The sequence below is a fragment of the Mesoplodon bidens genome, assembly GCF_964165515.1.
Source record: "Mesoplodon bidens genome assembly, chromosome: 3".
Classification (NCBI taxonomy): domain Eukaryota; kingdom Metazoa; phylum Chordata; class Mammalia; order Artiodactyla; family Ziphiidae; genus Mesoplodon; species Mesoplodon bidens.
Window position 1 is genome coordinate 170,080,596 of NC_138178.1, and position 12,044 is coordinate 170,092,639.

General features: G+C 45.4%; 1 pseudogene across 1 annotated transcript; it reads left to right on the forward strand.

Moving 5' to 3' along the window:
• The first annotated feature begins 833 nt into the window (after window positions 1-833).
• LOC308614128 (germ cell-less protein-like 1) lies at window positions 834-2,318 on the forward strand (annotated as a pseudogene). The gene has a single exon. The product of its transcript is annotated as a germ cell-less protein-like 1 (transcript).
• Window positions 2,319-12,044: the final 9,726 nt, after the last annotated feature.

Here is a 12,044-nt window from a genome sequence, read left to right on the forward strand (position 1 = left end):
CTCAGGAGGCACAGGAGAGTTTACTTTTGGGGGAATATCCTCAGTATGTGACAGAAATTCATTAGGTAGATAAGAAGAGCACAGTGATTTGATAGGGAAGAATGGTGTTTGTTTCTAGAAAACTGGGCACCAACCTCAATAACTCACTCTCTCCTGCTCATTCCTTTGGTACAAAGCTTAGTAAAATGCAGCCTAAGAGGTGAACAAGTGCTTACCTTTAAGCTGGATTAGGGACTCGGGCATCAGAGAAGGCATATACGATGGGCACTGTGACAAACCAGCTCCAAGATCTGAGGCAGGTCCCCTCCTCTCAGTGTCCCCATGTAGTAGTTTCCTGTGGCTGCCATAACAAATGGGTGACTTCAAACAAGAGAAGTATACTTCGTCCCAGTTCAGGAGGCCAGAAGCCCCAAATCAAGATGCCGACAGGGTTGGTTCCTTCTGACGGCTCCGTGGAGAACCTATTCTCTGCCTTTTTCTTCACTTCGTTGGTGTTGCCTGCAATCCTGGGTGTTTCTGGACTTGTAGGCACAACGCTTCAGTCTCTACCTTCACATGCTTTCTTCCCTGTTTCCGGGTCTCTGTGTGCAAATTTCCCTCTTCTTAGGAGGACACTCAGCTAATCCAATTCGACCTCATCTTAATTGATTATATCCACAAAGACCCTATCTCGGGTGGCTTAGCGTGGCGTTCTCTCCCGAGACCGTTAGAGCAAACGTCCTAGTACTCAGCAGCACTCTGGGCTGGGCTCGTGCCCGGGCCAACGGCGCCTGGAGAGGAAGCTTGTCCACTGCACCACTGAGGTATAGGCCATGGGAGCACGAAGCAGTCGGATGCCATGGCACTGGTGGGGGCGTGCCCCAGAGGAGCCAGGTGCCACTGGTGGGGAGGAGGAGCCTGAGGAGGCAGTAGTGGCAGAGAGAAAGGAACGGAAGGAGAGTCAAGAGGCCAGACCTGCCGCCCGTCAGGAGAGCCGCAAGCGGAAGAGAGGCCCAGGGGGGCCGCTCACAAAAAAGCCCTGCCGGAAACGTGCTCAAGATCGTCCAGGGTCCGTTTAGGAGGCACTCGTCCTGAGAGGAGAACAGAGCGACGTGCGGATCCGCACACTGGGGGACGAGTGCAACTTGCATAGGGTCTACTTGTGCCAGTCAAGGTACTTTGCTAGCATGTTCAGGGGCGCTTGGCGGGAGACAAACATGGATACTATCGAGTTGCAGATGCCTGACGAGAATATTGATGGCGAGGCACTGCACGAGGCTTTCGGTGCCCTGTACCGAGGCTCCATTTTCATCCCACCCGGTCGAGTCGTCGCCATCCTGGCCACAGCCAGCATGCTGCAGCTGGACGAGGTGATTCGGCAGTGCGGGGAGGTCATGAAGGTGACTGTCCGTGCCCAGACCATGTGCAGCTACGACTACTCTGCTGAAAGCTACGGGCTCCAGACCGTCAGGACCATGTGTCTTCAGTGGCTGCTGGACAACATGATGACCCAGTGCAGTGAGAAGCTATTGTGAGAAGTCAGCCTGGATCTCATGAAAGGGGTCATTGCCTGTTCAGAGCTCTTGGTGATGGGGGTGGAGATGGACGTGTACACCATGCTGAAAAAGTGGATGTTCTTGCAGCTGCAGCCGACATGGAGGGGCCCGCGCAGGGCCCTATTGCCTGACACCGACTCATGGTTTGCCAGGTCCAGGAGGGATTCGGAGGGCACCCCTTTCCTGGAGACCGAGCAGGGCAGAGCCTTCGTGCCAGTGTTCCAGCAGCTGCGGTTTGCCTACATAATCTGCGACCCGACGTCAGCACGCGTCATCCACCAGGATGCGCTGATCCCTGCCGCTTGCTTGTGTCCAGTGTACAAAGAGTGTTTTCTTGGCCCCCTCCAGGCTGAGCAGACCAGAGAGCTCTGGCCCGTGGACGTCTACGGGTCCGACCCCCAGGGGAACAGCATGCGGTGCGGGGGCCAGCTCCACAGGCACAAGCAGTGCAGCTGGCGGTGGGAAGGCTTCAACTTCAGCTGGGACCTGGTGGTGTGCTACGCCAATCAGCACATCATTTTCTGGTACAGCGCGCCAAACAACTCCTACAGCCTCGGGGTCAGCGTACTCGAGCAGAGAAAGGTCGCGTTCCGCCTGCGCCTGTCCTCCTTGGACAGGGATGGGAGAGCCGTTTTCAGGAAGGACACAGGATACCAGAGGCTTTCCCTGAGAGAGGATCAAGAGCTAGAGGTAATGAACCTGGAAAACCAATACGTGGTTTTCCCCATCCATGGGGCCTGTAACTTCCTGTACCTCCACTAAGAGGGGTGTTGCCCAGAGTGAGGACCCCTGCAAAAAAGCTCAGAGAACTGAGCAGCTCTTTCCTGGGGTCAGGGACAAGCAGCTTGGTCCAGATGCCAGCTCCTTCTGTGGGGCCAACCAGGCTTGCCCATCTCTGGTAACCAATTCTGTCAGAGGCTTTGTTGAACTGTAGCTCATAATACTTGAGATTGTTTACATGAGCATATGAAGAGGACAAAATTTGAAGCCCCCCAAACTCCTCGAGAACTCATTTGGGCTGTATATGTGGCAACCTGTCCTCCTGGTTGAGGATCCATCGACACCACCCCCTGCCCTGCCCATCATTTCTGTGAAGACAATGAGCTATTGACTTTAGAGAGAAACTGTGAGCCTACCTACTGTACTACTCTTAGTGAAACTCTCTTAATATATGTGTTTCCTTTAGTTTGATTAAATGCATGTTAAAGTAATTTAAAAAAAAGAAATACTACAGAGTGATCCAAAGTACATTTTATCCAGTTTCCCTTAATGGTAATATCTTGCAACACTATAGTACAGTATTGCAGGATATTGATGTTGATACAGGCAAGATGCAAGGTATATCTGTCACAACTAGGGTTTCTTATATTGCCCGTTTATTGCCTCACCCAGTTCCCTCCTGCCCCCCCTTCCGTAACTCCTGGCAACCAAAAATCTCCATTCATATAATTTTGCCATTTCAAGACTGTGTAAATGGCACCTTACAGTATGTAACCTTTTGGGATTTGCTTTATTTCACTCAATGTAGCTCTCTGGAGGGTCATCCAGGTTGTTGCATGTATCATTCGTTTGTTCTTTCTTTTTTTTTATTGATGAATAGTATTCCATGGCAGGGATGTGCTACAGCTTGTTTATCCATTCACCTCAGCGAGGGGCATCTGGGGTGTTTCCAGTTTTGGGCTGTTGCAAATGGATCTGCAGTGAACATTTGTGTACAGAATTTGTATGAATATAAATTTTCAGTTCTCAGGAGTACAAGCCCAAGGACATGATTGCTGGATTGCATAGTAGTTGCATGTTTAGTTTTTGAGAAATTGACGGAATGTTTTCCAAGTGGCTGTGCCACTTTACAGCAGCAGTGTGTGGGTGGTCCAGTTTCTCTGCATCCTTACCAACATTTGGTGTTGGCATTATTTTCTGTTTTAGCCATTATTGTGGGTTTGTGGTTGATGTCTTATTGCGGTTTCGATTTGCATGTTCCTCATGACTAATGATGTTGAACATCTTTTCATGTGCTTATATCCTATCAGCATATCCTCTTCAGTTAAATGTTTCTTCATGTGTTATTTTTTTGCCAGTCTTCCAATTGGATTATTTATTTATTTGTTTACTGTTGAGTTTAGAGAATTTGATATATGTTCTACATATGAGTCCTTTGTTCGATATTTGGTTTGCAAACATTTTCTTCCAGGCAGTGACTTGTCCTTTCATCCTCTTCACAGGGTCTTTCTCAGAGTAGGCCCAATTTATTAATTTTCCTTTTCTGAGTTGTGCTTTTAGTGTCATGTCTACAAACTCTTTGCCAAGCCCTAGATCCTGAAGATTTTCTTCTGTGTGTTTTCCTACATAGTTTTGTAGTTTTGCAGGGTACATTTAAGTCCATGAACCACTTAGAGTTAATTTTTGTATGAGACATAAGACTTAGGTCCAGGTTCTTTATTATGGCTTTTTTCTATGGATGTCTACTTGCTCCAATACCATTTGTTGAACAGGATCCTTCTTCCACTGAATTGATTTTGCATCTTTGTCAATAAGCAGTTGGGCATGTCTCTGTGGGTCTATTTCTTGGTTCTCAATTCTGTTCCATCATTCTATGTTTCATCATTCTATCACTCTTTCAATATCACCATCTTGATTACTGTAGCTAATAGGAAGTCTTGAGATTGGGTAAAGTGATTCCTCCCACTTTATTCTTATTTTCCAACATTGCTTTAGCTGTTCTAGTTCTATTATTTTTTCAAATAAAATTTAGAATAATCTTGTCTCTATCTACAAGAAATCTTGCTAGAATTTTAAGAGGAATTAAATTAGACCTGCATATTAATTTGGGGAGAATTGACATCTTTACTGTGTTGACTCTTTCAGTCCATGAAGAAACCATGCCTCTCCATTTATTTGGATCTTCTTTGAATTCTTTCATCAGTTTTTTGTAGCTTTCAGTAGACAAGTTCTATATATATTTGTTAGATTTACACCTAAATATTTCATTTTTGAGCAATTGTAAAAGGTGTTGTATTTTTAATTTTGGTGACCTCGGGTTCATTGCTAATATATGGAAACTCTAATAATTTATTTTAGTATGCTTGTCTTGTATCCAGTGATCTTGCTGAACTTGCTTATTAGTTAGTTCTAGGATAGTTTTTGTAGACTCTTTGGGAATTTTTATGTAGACCATCATGTCATCTTCAAAAAGGAAAAGTTTTATTTCGTCTAATCCATATGCCATTTATATCCTTTCTGGCTTTATTGCACTTGTTAGAACTTCTAGCATTATGCTTAATAAAAGCAGTGAGAATGCACATCCTGTATCAGGGACTGTCTACTATCATATGCTTTTCACAGTGGCCCTGGGAGAAAGGTATTTTATCTCCCATTTTGCAGCTAAGGAAGCTAAGACTTAGAACAGTCTAAGCAACCTGCCTTGGGTTATAGAGCCAGCCTTGAACTTGGTGTGTCTGGCTCCAGCCAAGAGAGCACAGGTCCATTTGGAGATGGGGCTCTGTCAACTCTTTTCCCAAAACCTCTCTCTCCAGCCCTTCAGTCTTTGCCCGCTAGAGAGAACTCTGGGAGGAGCTTCTAAGTGGGAGAGATTTATGCCTCCACCCCTCACAGACTGGCTCCTGTCCCTGTCTACTGACAACCACAATCTTGGCTTTTCCATTTTCCTCCTTGAAGGCAGCCTTGTCAGGTACGTTCTCTTGAACACACTCTCTTGTTCTCTAGCTCTCTTTTTCACAGTAGCCCTAACCTTGGGCATTGATAGCTGTAAAACAGTTCATGTGAGTCATGGCAGGAGACTAAGAGATCAGGTAGCGCCAGCCCCTCCTTTTACTCTCTGTACCTGATAGCCAAGTGCTGGGGGGAGAGAACGTTCCTTATCACACAGCAGGCAGGGGGTAAATGTTCATTGACTGTTGATTGACTGTGGACTGGATCAACTGGTGTCTCCAAAAGCTGTCCTAACTCAATTCAGCCTATTGGAATACAGTTCAGTCAGGTGCGTAAGTGACCGGGCCAGGGTCCACACAGCTGGGATGTCAGAGCAGGGACAGCAGGAGGTCTCCAGGCTCCTAGCATGTAGCATTACACCAGAGGCTGCCCAAGGATCAGAATCATAATCCTCACACCTACCCTGACATCTTGGCATTTCAGCACAAGAAAGTAATAGACAGAAGAAATGCAGCCATAGACTCCTGACTCAGAAGCAAAAGTCAACCCCAAGAACACTCCAGTCTTTCTTCCCAGCATTCACAGGAATGTTCCTGAAGGGAACATAGGTCAAGGGGCTGTCTATCAGAAGGCCAATCAGTTTACCTCCCATTCCCAACTTTCCCTTCTGACCTAACTGGCTTTGCTCATTTCGTTTGCAAAAAAGAAGTCACGTGACCCTGACGCCACAACAGCTGATTGGACCAATCATGGAAATGACTCAAGGATGGCTCATCAACTATACTCCAATAAAAATAAGTTTAAAAAAAACCAAAAAGGATGGCTCATTGGTGGGCTGGGCTGAGCCAATTAGACCCTCCTAAGAGGAACTATGTCACAGAGATCCAACGTGGTGGCCATTCACCAAGAAGGTATGGGGGGTCTAGTTGTGTTGACATCTTGCCCAGTTGGAGTTGGCCTTTTGCCCAGCTGGGCAGAGATCATGAGTGACAGAAGATGGTCTGTGGAGAAGAGAGGAGAGGAGAGACGGGCTGAGAGAGAAGCCAAGCTGGGGGACCATGAGGCCCCAGGGAGAAGGAGCTGGAGGAAGCCAGAGGCCCCGCTGTGCTGCCTGCAGCTCTGTCCGATAAATATGGAAGGCGCTGAGTACATTCAGTGGCCCGTTATTGGGGCTGGTTGACTGCTTCTTATTGTAACCAAGCAAACTCTACCTGGGACAGCCAACCCTGCATGAGGCCAAGCCAGGCAATGACAGAGACCCTCTCCTTGACCAAACATTAGCTGGGCTGCCCTGACTCCTCTTCTGGACATAGCCTCGACCTGGGTCTCTTGGGTCTGTCCTTGCCAAGTCTAGATTTAGCAGGAATCCTGCTAAGTCAGTTTAGAGAGAATCTCCCATCCTTGATAATTAATCACTCTGGCCTGTTCTCAGCAAGAATCTCACTAAGTTGGTTTAGTAGTTTAGTAAGAATCCCCCTACCCTTGAGGTTTCCTTTTGGTATTTTTCCATCCACTGACCCCCCTCACTCCGCTCATTGGCTGTAAAATTCCCCCCTTGTCTTGCTGTGTCTGGAGTTGAGCCTGATCTCTCTCGCCCATGGCAATATTGTGAATAAAATCTCCCCTATCATTTAACAAGTGTCACAATCATGTTTTCGTTAACAGCAATAGTTGAGGGATGAAGGCCCTTCCCTTATCACAGTCAATTACTAAATTGTCTTAAATGAGCTGTTTATATGTCCGTCTCAACTGTCACCAACATTACCTATAAGCAACCATAATGAAGAGAAATCGTTTTCAAAGTAAAATGACATACTTATTGTAGTATTTATGTACTTCTTGACACTTTAGCATGTGCAAAACTGTACTATTGTTTTTAATAAGTTCCTACCTTTTCAGAATAGCATTTTTATTTTAGAATACTTTTAGACTTACCAGAAAGTTACAATAATACAGAGAGTTTCTATATACCCCTTTCCCAGCTTCCCTTTTTATTAGCATCTTACATAACTATGATATGTTGGTCACAAATAACCAATCTTGATACTTTAATATAAACTCAAGCCTATACAGATCTTCCTCAACTTACAATAGCGTTAGTCCTGATAAAATGATGAAAATTGAAAATATCATGAGTTGGAAATATCATAGGTCAAAGGTGCATTTCATACACTAATCTACTGAACACCATAGTTTAGCCCAGCCTACCTTAACATGCCCAGAACACTCACATTAGCCTACAGTTGGGCAGAATCATCTAACACAAAGCCTAGTTTATAATAAAGTGTTGACGATCTCATGTAATTTATCGAATACTGCACTGGAAGTGAAAAACAGAATGTTTGGGTACAGAATGGTTGTCAGTGTATCATTCGCTTACCCTCGTGATCACGTGGCTGACTGGGACCTGTGTTCACTGCCGCTACCCAGCATCATGAGAGAGGAGTGCACTGCGTATCACAAGCCTGGAAAAAAAATCAAAGTTCAAAATTTGAAGTATGGCTCCTACTGAAGGCATATTGCTTTCACACCAGTGTAAAGTCAAAAAATCATAGGTGGTGCTATCGTAAGCCAGGTACTGACTGTCCTTCATCTCCTTAGTTTTTTCCTTATGTTCTGAGCCCATCCAGGACACTGCATTACATTTTGTCATCATGTCTCCTTAAGTTCCTCTGGTCTGTGACAGGTCCCCAGACTTTCCTTGTTTTTTTTAAAAGTAACTAATTAATTAATTTTTATTTTTGGCTGCATTTCGTGTTTTTTGCTGTGTGCGGGCTTTCTCTAGTTGCAGTGAGTGGGATCTACTCTTTGTTACAGTGTGCGGGCTTCTCACTGTGAAGGCTTTTCTTCTGGTGGAGCACGGTGTCTAGGGATACGGGCTTCAGTAGTTGTGGCTTGTGGGCTCTAGAGCTCAGGCTGAGTAGTTGTGGTGCGCGGGCTTAGTTGCTCTGTGGCATGTGGGATCTTCCCGGACCAGGTTTCGAACACATGTCCCCTGCATTGACGGGTGGATTCTTAACCACTGTGCCTCCAGGGAAGTCCACTTTCCTTGTTTTTGATGACCTTGTTCGTTTGAGGAGTACTGGCTAGGTATTCCATAGAATATCCCTCATTTTGTGTTTTTCTCATAGTTAACTGGGATTATTAGTTTGGGGGAAGACTACCACAGTGATAAACTGCCATTCTCAACACATTTATAAGTGTTTCATGCTATCAATATGATATCACTGTTGATGTTGACCTTGATCACCAGGCTGAGGTCATGCTTGTCAGGTTTCTCCACTGTAAAGTTACTCTCCTTCCCCCCAGCACTTCCATACTGTCATCTTTGGAAGGAAGTTACTATGCACAGCCTGCCTTTAAGAGGTGGAGGATCTACATAAATTATTTGCATTTTTCTGCATGGAAGACTTGACTATCCTCTCCCATTGATTTATTCAGTCATGTATTTATATCAGTATGGACCCATGGATATTGATTTTATACTTTGGGTTATAATCCAACACTCAGTATTTATTTTGTTGTTCAGATTGTTCCAGCTTTGCCTCTTTCGCTTGGCTCCTGTGTCCCTTTGGCATACCCCCATCGTCATGATCTTTGTGAGCACATCCTTGCTTTCTGTCACTATAAGATGCTCCAAGCTCATCTTACATATGTCCAGCCCTACTCCTAGCATCAGCCATTTCTCCAAGGAGCCCTGGTTACTTTTACTGGAGAACGGTAGTAGAAACCAAGATCTGGCTACTGTGTGCTGTTGGAATATCTGCTGCTTCAAGATCCTCTTAGCTGACAGATAAAGGAAATATACGTGTGTATATTAACCTGTGTATATACACATATCTATAAATATGAGTTCATTCTGATGGCTCCAACTCTAATCCATTCCACATGGATCATTCTAAGATTTCTCCCCTTGTTTACCTCTAACTTCTGTCTCCAACAGTCAGAAATCTGCCTCTTACCATCTGCCATTGGTTTCTTTAATTGTTCAATTCCAGTGTACCTGCGTGGGAGTTGGAGAAATTCTAAGCCGTACCCCTGTGGGAAACAACTTTATCAATGAGAGCACTGTGCTAAGGACTTTACTTTTTTATTCATTCATTTTACAAACATCAGTTGAGCACCTGCTTTGTTCCAGAGATGTTCTAAAAATGAAAGACCTATGGTGAGTAAGATAGCCAAGTCCCTGCCCAGTGGAAGTCACAGTATAATCAAGTGCTTATTTACCAAATCTACCCCTGGCCAGGCACATGGTGGTGGCTGGTGAAAGCTTTTATAGTGAGGGGTGGCAGTCACATTAAAAGAGAATTCAGGTAGGGGCGGGAGTGGAATTGAGGGGCCAGCTGGGAGCCTGCTGCAGTCTTCCTGGGATCCAAGGACACAGGACGGACACACGACACATGTCAGAAGGATGACAAAGGCAGAACGGATGGACATTGTAACTGATCGCATATGGGGGATCTGGGGCAGGGAGGAGGCCAAGGTGCTGCTGAGGCCAATGCAGGAGTGGAATTAGGGTGAGGTGAGTGGGGCTGGTCATGTGAGGCAGGGTGAGATCCTGTCTTCATTTAAAGTTTTTAATATTTTGTAAATCTTTGGGTTTTGCATTATTTTGGATTTTTTTAAATATTGTATTCAAATGATATTTATCTTGATTAAGACTTTTTTCTAGCACCCCTTCATCTTTTGCACCTAGTGCAAGGGAGCCACTTGCCTGGCCCAGGCCCTTGGCTGGTAAGAGTAGTCATCAAAATGGTCCAAGGGCTTCCCTGGTGGCACAGTGGTTGAGAGTCCGCCTGCCGATGCAGGGGACACGGGTTCGTGTCCCGGTACGGGAAGATCCCACATGCCGTGGAGCGGCTGGGCCCGTGAGCCATGGCCTCTGAGCCTGCGTGTCCGGATCCTGTGCTCCGCAACGGGAGAGGCCACAACAGTGAGAGCCCCGCGTACCGCAAAAAAAAAAAAAAAAAAAAAAAAAAAAAGTGGGGGATTGGGTTAGGATATGATTAACAAATCCAGAAGTCCTCTGTAACTTCTACAATTCTGAAAATTAGATTTTTTTTCTCCCAAACATAGTATCAGGAGTATTATAGTGACTGCAGTTTAATGGCTGAAATCAACCTCAGCAGAGGACAAACCGTGCTCTGGGCAGCCTGTTCTCCGAGGACCTGGCATCTTATTTGTGGGCCTGTAAAGAAGATGTCGTCTGTGGCTTGGGCCCCAATTAAAGCATTTCCAGGTGGCTGTGGGGAAAAGAGGCCCCGAGGCCATGTCCTTGGATGAGTCTGCTGAAGTCACACATGCTCACTGTCACATGATGTCCCCACATCCTTGTCCCCCAGCTCCAGTGGGTGGTGCTCACACTGGTTAGAATTGCAAGGGTGGCTGGAGCATCTCGCACAGGGGAGACGTGATGTGGCCAGTGGAATTCCCAGCAGACACTAAGCACATGGAAGTATAATGCACGTTTAGGTCCAGGGAGAATTGGGCTGGACACTGTCATTTTTCAGAACAAGTGGCCAGGTGTCAGGGACTTTAGGTTGAAGTACAGGGTCTTCAAACATCCTAGTGCTGCCACAGAAAGGCTGTGTGTGAGAAGGACGAAGGAATACAGGCCTTCAAGACAGACATGTGGGTTTAAATCCAAATGCTGATTCTCACTGACTGCACATCCACGGGCAAGGTATTGGCCTCTGTGAGCCTCATTTTTCTCATCTGTAAAATGGGGAATTCTCTTCTCCCTTCTGGGTTGCGGTAATAATCACAAAGGATGTGAGTCAAACTCCCAGCTCAGCTCGCGTATGTTCCATCAAGTGCAACCATATGTCAGCAGCAGCGACCAAAAGTCACTCTGTTTGGCTGAAGTAGGTGGTGTGGGAAGGAGGACAGGAAGATGGGGTTGAAAACAGAGTTGGGGGTACTTCGTCCATTCAGTATTTATTTATTTATTTATTCATTCATTCATCCATTCATTCATTCATTCAATATATATTTTTCAGATACTGACCATGTGCCAGGTAGCATAAGGGCTAGGGCCAGGTTCATGCACATGACAGATACAATCCTTGTCCCCAGGCACTTTTTTAAAAAGAAACATCTTCTTCATGCTAAGAAAATCCTTTTCTTTTTTTTTTTTTTTTTTTTGCAGTACGCGGGCCTCTCACTGTTGCAGCGTCCCCCGTTGCGGAGCACAGGCTCCAGAAGCACAGGCCCAGTGGCCACGGCCCACAGGCCCACCCGCTCCGTGGCACGCGGGATCCTCCGGGACCGGGGCATGAACCCGTGTCCCCTGCATCGGCAGGTGGACTCCCAACCACTGCGCCACCAGGGAAGCCCCTCATTTTTTTTTTAATAATTTTTTTTTTTTTTACTTTTTGGCTGCATGGCATGTGCGATCTTAGTTCCCCGGCTAGGGAATGAACCCGTGCCCCTTGCACTGGAAACTTGGAGTCTTAACCACAGGACTGCCAGGGAAGTCATAAGGAAATCCTTTTCTATTTCTGTTTTGCTAAGAGTTTTTAAAAAATTATAATAGCAATAGAACTTTAGAGAATGCTTTTTCTCATCTTATTGAGTTGGGTATATATTTTCTCCTTTAACTTTTTAAACTAAATTCTTAGAGATAGAATCATTGGGTTAAAGGGGTTATACATAGAGAACCCTAAAGATGCTACCAGAAAACTATTAGAGCTAATCAATGAATTTGGTAAAGTAGCAGGATACAAAATTAATGCACAGAAATCTCTGGCATTCCTATACACTAATGATGAAAAATCTGAAAGTGAAATCAAGAAAACACTCCCATTTACCATTGCAACAAAAAGAATAAAATATCTAGGA